The following is a 10,396-nucleotide window of genomic DNA, read 5'->3' as shown; positions in this document are numbered from 1 at the left end:
CTGAGTTTGGGATGGGAGAAGGGGTAGTTTCTAGTTCTTTGTAATAGCAGATAGTGCTTCTGAGAATATCTTTGTATAGATAAATCTTTTTTTCTACTATCAATGATTTTCAGTTATCAATAATGTCTTTGGGTTGTGGTCTTGTTAATGAGAACACTGAATCAAAGCATTTTTTAAACAATTCTTATTGTAAAATTTCACAGCAAGAGATAGCATGAAAAATTTCACAGAAAACTGGTCCTAGAGTCAGGAAGACCTGAATTCAGGTCTTGAAACACTGAACTTCTCAGTATCACCAGCTAATTCTCTAAGACTATCAAGTTACAGATAAATTATCAATCTTTGTTAAAAATGTCTTAAAATTACTGAAATACTAATTGTTTCCTATTCTGGCCAGAAATTTTGAGAGTCTTCACATCCCATATTGCTATCTTTAGGGGTCATCTTTTGTCTAGTTTTTAACCTAGCCCATAGACATTGAATAGGTATAGCTTCAGACAAACTTGAGACTGAGAAAGGCCTTTATTTTTAAAAAGACCAATTTGGTCAAAATAGCTAATGTCACCATGGGCCATTGCCAGTTGTCTTGACCTTTGTACTGTTATTGAACTCTGATTACTCTGGAGGAGAGAGCAAGGCTGATGACCTTGCAGAGCTCTGCCTCACTCAAATCCATCTTTCATGCAAGACATCATATTCATGATGTCATCGATCCTCTTCAAGAGCAAAGGATGAACAACAACAATAATAATAACAACATGTACTCTAGGGTTTACCCAAAAAATCATTTTGCATTACTTATTTTTAAAATCTCATTTCAAATACCATCTTAAACTACCATGTAGCCTTGGCTGAGCCTTTAAAAAGTTATATTTATATTATAATATTATCCATGGTTTATCTCCAAGAATCCAGCAAAAAATGTGAGTTCTCAATGACATATATACAGGTGACTCAGATACAAGAGGAAGACTGAGGCAGGGGCAGAGTCAAGGGGACATCTGATAATTGGGATTACAGAATGGGAAGAGGCACCTAACATTCTGATAAGTTGGAATGGGGAGAAGCACCCAACATTCTGATGATGTCTAAGATAGAAGGTCTTTTTTTCTTATCTGGATCATCATGATAAAGAGAGAGGGGTGGTGTTGCAGGATTGGCCAGAACAATTAAGAACTGAGGCAGAACAATTCAGAGAAACCAAGGCAAGACAATTTAGGGAAACTGAGTCAGGATAATAAAAGAGAATTGTGGCACAACAATATCTTATTGAAATTTTGTGTCTTGGCTAAAATGCAATAAATGTTTGTTTGTTTTTTTTTTTTTTTTTTTTTTTTTGCATGCATTAGTACATGCACAGGTACAGATTGCAAAATAATTTTTGTTATTCTACAATGATTGGTTTAAAAAGATTTTTTAATCTTAAAAAATTAGACTGAGAATAAACAAGCTTAACATGTTAAATCTCATTTTCTTCAACTTCATAACACACAAATTATTGTTGAATTACATGATAGAATATGCAAAAATTTATTAAATAGGAAGCACTTTCCAAATATCTCATTTGATACAACAATCTTATGAGATAAGTTCTGATATTATCCCTATTTTACAGTTGAGGAAATTAAAATAGACTTTTAGTGACTTGGTCCATATTAAACAGCTACTAAGAATCTGAGGTCATACTTAAACTCTGATCTTCCTAATGCCAGATATGGTATTCTACTAGCTAGCTACTCATCAATTTTTTTCATCTCTAATATGTTAGAATTGAAAGTGGGCTTAAAGATCATTGAGCTCAGTGTTCTCTCTAAAATGAGGTTCTAGTCCTAGCTAGTAGCAAATTTTAAAATTTAGTCCAACACCTTTATTTTATAAAGGAGGCGAATAAGGCTCAGAATAGTAATGACTTTATCATTTGGCTTAAAGTCAAGTAAAGGTGATCTGGAGTTATTAGGTTTGCTGGGGGGAGGGGAAACTGAGTAGCTTAAGTATCAGATTTATCCACGCTTTTGCAGAAGAACAAATGATCTAGTTTCTTCAATTGAAATGTTTTAAATTTCTTTAAAAAAAAAAAAAAAGTAAGTAGCCTATAACTATCAAAGAAGGGAAATAAGGGGATTGCTTCTATTCTCTTAGGTCCGTGTGATTTTAAATAAAATTTAGTTGGGTTATCATATTAAAAAGTGAAACTTTAAAACTTCTGTCTGTTTTCATTGTGTATAGTATGTATTGTTATTTACTTTATATGGCTATGATATTTTAAATGTTCTACATTGCTTATTCTACTTAATTTCATAGAAGGTTTCCCCATATATTTTAAAATATATTCTGTTAGCTTAGTTTTAGTAATGTAATATTTATTACATAGTCAGTTTCATTGACATATCATGATTTGTCATGATATGTTTTTCCTAATACCTCTTTTCTAATCATGGGATATCTGAGTTTGGGATGGGAGAAGGGGTAGTTTCTAGTTCTTTGTAATAGCAGATAGTGCTTCTGAGAATAATCCACTTCCCCTATGTACAGACTACAAAAATTGGAAAATCCCCCTGCCCACCCCTCATCCCCATATATAACCTCTCTTACTTTTCCTTTCCCAGAGGAAGAAAGTAAAATTCAACACAGAAAAGCAAGCAGAGGCAGTAGGTGTTCCCTGCAACTGTTTGCCCAGGTTTGGAAGTGAAGGAGGAAGGCAAAGAAGAAAAGAGGCCCATGGGGAGGTTGGAGAAAATGCTGGTCTTGTTGAAGAAACACCCCATTGCTTTTGGCAATAGTTTGCTGAGCCTGCTGACAACTGCTATAGAGCCCATCTTCTCCAGTGTAGTATTCGAATGTCCCTGCAGCGCTATCTGGAACCTTCCCTATTCCCTCGTCTTTCTCCTGGTTCCAGCCCTTATTCTTTTCTCCCTGAGCTGCCTTTTGAGCCCCCTGGCCGAGAGACTTACGACAGGTTGCTGTGCTACAGGCAGAGAGGAAGACGGGTGCAAAAAAGATAGAGCGGGGCTGTGCGTTAGTATGGCAATGTGCTGTCGCTTCATCTTGATTGCTACTATGGTGTCCATCATCTGGATCACAGTGGCACTACTCGGGGAAGGTTTCTATGAGTGCGCAGCCAGTGGCAGCACGTGGGCATCTCGGCTGTTGTGCCCTGATCAGGAAGCCAGTTGTTCTGAGCAGCTGCCACAGATGCCATTCCAGAAAGCGAAGTCGGAGCAGGTCCAGGAGCTTTTGAAGGAGCTCAAGGCTCATTCCCAGGTAATGACACCTCATAATATCAGTTCAATGAGAACTGAGAGTCACAGAAGTTAGGCTTGAGGACAGAGTTGGGGAAAGGTTAGAGAAAGGATAGACCAAGAAAAGAGAGAAGGGAGATAGTTTAGAGAGAGAGAGAGCTAGCACATGTGAATCTAACTCAGAAACGTGAGATCTTCCAAATAGTCCAATTCCAATGTCACGACTTTCAGAAAGGCTGCCTGGCACATAGTGGGCTTTTTAAATGTTTACAGAATGAATAAATGATTCTTTTTTTCAGAAAGGGACCTTCCCCCCCAAGTTTTATTTTGGCTGCTCTCAAATGCAAGTTTCATGTATTCTTTTGTGTCTTAGAGAAATTTGTGTTTGTGTTTTATTCCCCTACTAAATTGTAACCTTCACGAGAGCATAAGCTATCTTTATACTTTTGCTTTTGATTCAGTAACTATGAATAAATGGTCCATGAATAAGTGATTTTAAAATTTTCTTGGGGATAGAGAAGAATAGTTTTCTCTTATATCTAGTATCTTCCAACATACAAATAAAGGATCTTATTAAATGTCAGAAAAAAACCCATTTGAATGTTTTTCTATGATGGGCAATTTACCCTGTAATATGAGACACATGAAATGTATATTTTCTGTTAAAAAAAAATAATCAAATGAATATTTATTAAATGTCTGCTAAGTGCCAGACACTATATTCAAACATGGGACACAAAAAGAGGCAAAAGGCAATCCCTGCCCTAAAGGAGCTCATAATCCAACAGGGAAGATAATATGCAAACAACTATAGACAAAGCAAGCTGTGTGCAGGATGATTAGGAACTCATTGAAAGAGAAAAAGCACTAAAACTAAAATAGGTTAGGAAAGGTTTCTTGTAGAAGAGGTATTTTGGTAGAGACTTGAAAGAAGCTTCCCTTCAAGGGTATAGCATTTGGGTTCTTTCCTTGTGCCCTGACATTTCTGAAAATATGAACGACTGACTCCACAACTAACAGATGCTCTTGAGAATACCACTCTCTTGTTTCTACAATTTAATTTAAGCATAATTTCTTAAGTATTTGCCAAATGTCGGGCACTGTTAAGTGCTATAAATAAACAAAAATTTATCATCCAGAGCTTATACAATCCAAGGGGAAAACAATATTTATACAAATATGTATTTGTGCAAAATGAATGCCAAAATTTGGAAATGGAGTGAATCAAAAAAGGTCTCTTGCAGAATATGGCACATTAGCTAGGCCTAGAATAGGGAATTAGGAATTGTTTTGTTGAATAGGTGATTTTTGAGTGAGGTGCTCAAGACTCAATAGCCAGAAATTCCAGAAGGTGAACTGAGGAAGGAAAACATTCTAAACACAGAGACGAGAGATAGAATATCCCGGATAGAGAATATTAATTTCTTCAGAAAACTTAGAATGAAAGTCTCATAGGCTAAATTCTGATGATGTCTAAATTATATGCTTCAGCAGGAAGTTATCCCACCTGTATAAAATTCCTCAGACCTCCTTTGTATGAATTGTCTGATGCAGTTAGTTGTTAGGTATGGTCAAAAGTCTCACCACACTCTGTGTTCAGACAGTTTCTCTCTAGCATGAATTCTCTATCCCTGTGGATAGTGAACGTATCAGAAGGGATTAGTTTTCTTTTTTTTTTTTTTTTGGTATTAAATTGTAACCATGCTGATGTCATTTTGTCCTGTGTTCTGCAGATGGCAGGTTGGATCCTGATAGGTCTTCTTATGATTATTTTTCTGATTTTCACATTCATCATCTGATGCCAGTCTTCACTTACTGTTTTTCACAATACATTCAATAAAGAATATTATAAAATGGAAGAAGAGATATTGAGAAAAAAAGCTAAGAAATGTGCTTTTGAATTTGCAGAAGAGAATGTCAAATGTTTCTTTGATGGCTCCCAGCCAGAAGAGATCAAAATACCAACGTCTGAAGAATGGAAGATTTCATCATAGTACATAGTTAATCCAGGACATCTATATTACAGTGTATTACACAAGTATGTTAACCAGCGGAAAGGTGACTATAATACCTGCCTGTAGAGGCCTAGGAGGTAAAACTCCATTACAGATTTTGAGTCTTACAGTGACTTGGCTCACCAAAATTCCCTTATTGATATAGCAGAGACTGCTTGTCAATATAATAAATTAATAGCTACTGAAGCAAAATGCAAACACTACTATTTGGATTAAAAGCTAAACCTTTGAATTTAGGACAGGAAAGAATGTCCACAAGGAGAGTAAAGGTATTTGGAAGAAAGATACATGAGATAATAGTGTAATAAACTTTATTCTGATGTGTATCTTAACTATTTACATTTCTGTCTAAGTAACCAAAATCTGAGACTTAAGGGGTTTAATCATTTACATCACAGTAGAATTTTGTTAGGCTATAAGAATTTTAAAAGAGTGTACTTTGTATCAAACCTTTGAGCATTTGACGTATATATTTGTATCTCTGATTAATAAACTTCAAAGAGTCCATAACCAGGACTCCTCCACCTGACCCCGATATGTTGTCACATCCTTCATCACTACAGAAGCTGGACTCCAACAGTGGCGGCTGAACTAGGGACAGAATATGAACAGATCTTCTGTGGAAGGGTGCCCACTTAGAAAACGTGTGTACAGTTCAGGTAAGTGGGGAATTAAATAACAAAAAATGAGGATAAAGTGGGGAAGATGTGATCACCAACAAACACTTTATCACTGGAAGTAATTAGGCATTAGAAATAGTTTATCACTAGGCTAACACAGGGGAAAGATATCAAATATCAAATATAAGATATCATATAAGAATATATATAATAAGATAAAATTTATAAGATTGGTTATTGTCCAGCTGATATCAGTACAATACATATTGAATTTGGAATAAGGCAAAATCAATCAGATAGCAGGGACTGAGAATAATATCTGAAAGTATTAATTAATTAAAAGGAAAAGGTCTGGGAAATCTTCCAGTTTTTGTATTCTCTATTTTGGTGTATTTCTCCAACCCTTGGAAGAAGACAGGAGGCAGAAACTGTGAAATCTAAATGCTGGAAGTGGGAAAGAAGTAGCACCTTCTCCCCTCCCCAGGCTTCCTATTCGAATCTCTCTCATAGACACAGACCTGAAGAAAAGTCAAGTTCTTATACCTAGGGAACTAGTTTAGGAAACATTTTAAAAGAGCTAAAAAAAAGAGAAAGAGCTATTCCTTTCAAAATACATATAGTCTTTCTAGCTCTTGATCTAAATAATCCAATTTAAATTAAAAGACCCTAGCCAGTTTTTTTTTTATCCATAAAGGGAGGCAATTTAAAACTCCATTGAAACAATCTGCCTTTAAAAAAAAATGCTAAAGGAGCAGGAGCCAAGATGGTGGAGAAAGCACACCCGACTTTCTAAGGTCCTCTCATACCTCAAAGACCAATAATTGAATTCAGCCTCAAAAATAGCACTTGACTGGCAAAATTCACTAAGACTAGAAGTATAATTCACCCGTGGAAGATAATCTGGAAGGTCATCAGAAATGGTTTGTCCTGAGGGCCAGAGCAGATCAGCGCAAAGTGGAAGGTGGGAGAGTCTAGCAAATAGAGCAGATGGGCCTCTGTGGTTAAAAAAAGTACAAAGATGACTCTGGCATAGGCTGATTGCTCTGCATTGGTTATAAAGCAGCAGACCAGTAGAGAAATTAGAGCCAAAGGCAGAGGGTACTCTAAAGATGCCAGAACCTAACAGGACCTGGCTATACCCATCCAAAACATGACTCATCATAGACCACAACACAGCTGTATAGCCCCATTCTGCAGTACAGGGCTTTTCCTCTCTGCAGCTGCAAATCTGCATGGCAGGGGGGCACAGCCCAGGGTAGCTTCTAATCTGCACAGTGAGGGGCTCGGCCTAGGGCAAAAGAACTTCCACAGCAGGACTGTGCTTTCTTGAGCAGATCCACTTCCGGTCTGTGTGGGGCTATTTTGCTGATCAGCTGCTAATACCCACAGCCCCACAGCGGGCTCTGGCTTGGGGAATTGACACTTTGACTACCCAGTCTCTAACCCCAGGGCAATCACTAATCCACACAATGGGTTCTTCACTGGGCACTTCTGCATCTGGGCTGTGCCAATCAGGGCTAAACCACTTCCGGTGGGGGTGGGGAATTCTTTCCCAGAGCACTCCCGTACCTGCCCACTTTCTGTAACCCTGTTTTGCACAGGAAACTGGTAATCTCCTTGCCCTGAAGGCAGACTCTACAGGCTTTTAAAACTGAGTAAAAAAATCAAAAGGATAATTGATAGCTTCTATACAGAAAGAGAACAGGTTCTCAATCCCAAGGATACTAATAGTAAACAGCCTGCAGACAATACCTCAAATAATGCTCTACTAGAAGAGATATTAAAAGTCTCAAAAGAGAGTTAGAAGAAAAATGGGGAAAGGAAAACAAAGCTATGCAAGAGAGTAACAACCTTCTGAAATGTGAATTGGAAAAGGTAAAGAATTCCAAGGAAGTGCAGGGAAACAGAATTTGTGAATTGGAAAAGGTAAAGAAATCATAGGAAAATAGGATTTATGAATTGGAAAAGATAAAGAATTCCCAAGAAAGTAGGATTTGTGAATTGAAAAAAGAAAGTAACTCACTAAAACAAAAAATTAGTATAATGAAAAAAAATTCCATGGAGCAAAACAACTCATTTAAAAACTCAGTTGGACATATACAAAAAGAAGTTTTAAAAAACTAATGAAGAAAATAACTCATTAAAAATTAGAACTGAACAAATTGAAATGAATGATTAATTGAGACATCAAGAATCAGTCAAGCAAAACCAAAAAAATGAAGAATTAGAGAAAAATATTAAATATATTCTTGGAAAAATAACAGACCTGGAAAATAGATCTAGGAGAGATAATCTGAGGTTTATTGGACTTCCTGAAAATTACGATGAAAAAAAAAGAGCCTACATACTATTTTACAGGAAATCATCAAAGAGAAATGCCCAAATATAATAGAATCAGAAGGTAAAATAAGCATTGAAAGAATTCATCGATCACCTTCTGAAAAAGGCCCCCCCAAAAAAACAACTCCACGGAATATTGTGGCCAAATTTCAGAATTACCACACTAAGGAAAAAATATTACAAGCAGCCAGAAAAAAAACAATTCAAATACCAAGGTGCCATAATAAGGATCACTCAAGATCTGGCTGCCTCTACATTAAAGGATCAAAGGGCTTGGAATCTGATATTCTGAAAGGCAAAAGAACTGGGAATGCAGACGAGAATAAACTCCCAGCTAAGCTGAGCATTTTCTTCCATGGAAGAAGATGGATATTTAATGAAACACATGAATTCCAATTGTTTCTAAGGCAAAAACCAGATCTAAACAAAAAAATTGATCTCCAACCATAGGACTTAAGAGAAGCAGAAAAAGCTAAAAGGAACTCTTGAGAACTGTATTTCTGTTGGATATACATAAAGACTACATGAATAATTTGATTTTACTGATACAACATAAAAAAAGGGAAGTAGAAATTGAAAGGGGATAGTGTCAGAAAAAAGGTGAAAGGGGGGGATAAAAAGAGGGAAAATACATCCCACAAAGAGGCAAAGAAAACCTATCATATCTGAGGAAATTTACAGAGGGGAAGGAACATTGTGTGAATCTCATCAGAGTTGGCTCAAAGAGGAAATAATTAACATATTTGTTTTACCTCATTAACAAGTGGGAAAGGAAAAGAGAAAAGGAAAAGAGTAATAAGGGAAAGGTATAAGAAAGGGGAAGAGATTCAGAGGGGGGTGGGAGGGATACTAAAGAGGGTGAGCGCCATGACACAAGTAGTGCCTATAAGTTTAATACAGGGAAAGAGGGTTGGGGGGCAAGAAAAAGAAGAAGCATAATCTGGGGATAATAAGATGGCAGGAAATATAGAATTAGTAATTTTAACTGTAAATGTGAATGGGATGAACTCTCCCATTAAACGGAGGTAGATAGCAGACTGGATCAAAAGTCAGAACCCTACAATGTGTTGTTTACAGGAAACACATTTAAAGCAGGGAGATACATACAGAGTAAAGCTAAGAGGCTGGAGCAGAATCTACTATGCTTCAGGTGAAGTCAAAAAAGGAGGGATAACCATCTTTATCTCAGACCAAGCAAAAACAAAAACTGATCTAATTAAAAGAGATAAGGAAGGAAACTATATCTTGCTAAAGGGTAGCATGGACAATGAAGCCATATCAATATTAAACATATATGCACCAAGTGGTATAACATCTAACTTCCTAAAGGAGAAGTTAAGAGAGTTGCAAGAAGAAATAGACAGAAAAACTATAATAGTGGGAGATCTCAGCCTCTCAGAATTAGATAAATCAAACCACAAAACAAATAAGAAAGAAATTAAAGAGGTAAATAGAATATTAGAAAAATTAAGTGTGATAGATCTTTGGAGAAAACTGAATGGTGACAGAAAGGCATATACTTTCTTCTCAGCAGTTCATGGAACCTATACAAAAACTGACCATATATTAGGATATAAAGACTCAAAATTAAATGCAGGAAGGCAGAAACAGTAAATGCTTTCTTTTCAGATCATGATGCAATAAAAACTATATTCAACAAAAAGTTAGGGTAAATAGACCAAAATGTAATTGGAAACTAAATAATCTCATCTTAAAGAATGATTGGGTGAAACAGCAAATTATAGACACAATTAATAATTTCACTCAAGATAATGACAACGATGAGATATCATACCAAAATTTGTGGGATCCAAAGTGGTAATAAGGGGAAATTTTATATCTTTAGAGGCTTACTTGAATAAAATAGAGAAAGAAAAGATCACTGGATTAGGCTTGCAAATTAAAAAACTAGAAAAAGACCAAATTAAAACCCCCCAATCAAATTCTAAACTTGAAATTCTAAAATTAAAAAGAGAAATTAATAATATTGAAAATAAAAAATCTATTGAACTAATAAATAAGAGTTGGTTTTATGAAAAAAAAAAACAATAAAATAGATAAACCTATGGTAAATCTGATTAGAAAAAGGAGAGAGGAAAATCAAATCCCACCTTTCAATGGACTGATTAAAAATCAGAAAAACTTAACATGAAATATATTTTCTTCCCACTAGAGACCCACT

The 10,396-nt window shown here is 36.0% G+C and overlaps 1 pseudogene; it reads left to right on the top strand.

Annotated features, from left to right (window-relative positions):
• Positions 1–2,718: 2,718 nt before the first annotated feature.
• Positions 2,719–5,320, top strand: LOC141540680 (calcium homeostasis modulator protein 6-like; annotated as a pseudogene).
• Positions 5,321–10,396: the final 5,076 nt, after the last annotated feature.

This window comes from Sminthopsis crassicaudata, chromosome 4 (genome assembly GCF_048593235.1).
Source record: "Sminthopsis crassicaudata isolate SCR6 chromosome 4, ASM4859323v1, whole genome shotgun sequence".
Lineage (NCBI taxonomy): Eukaryota > Metazoa > Chordata > Mammalia > Dasyuromorphia > Dasyuridae > Sminthopsis > Sminthopsis crassicaudata.
Note: the sequence above shows the minus strand (reverse complement) of the source record. Positions and strands in the feature narration are given on the sequence as shown.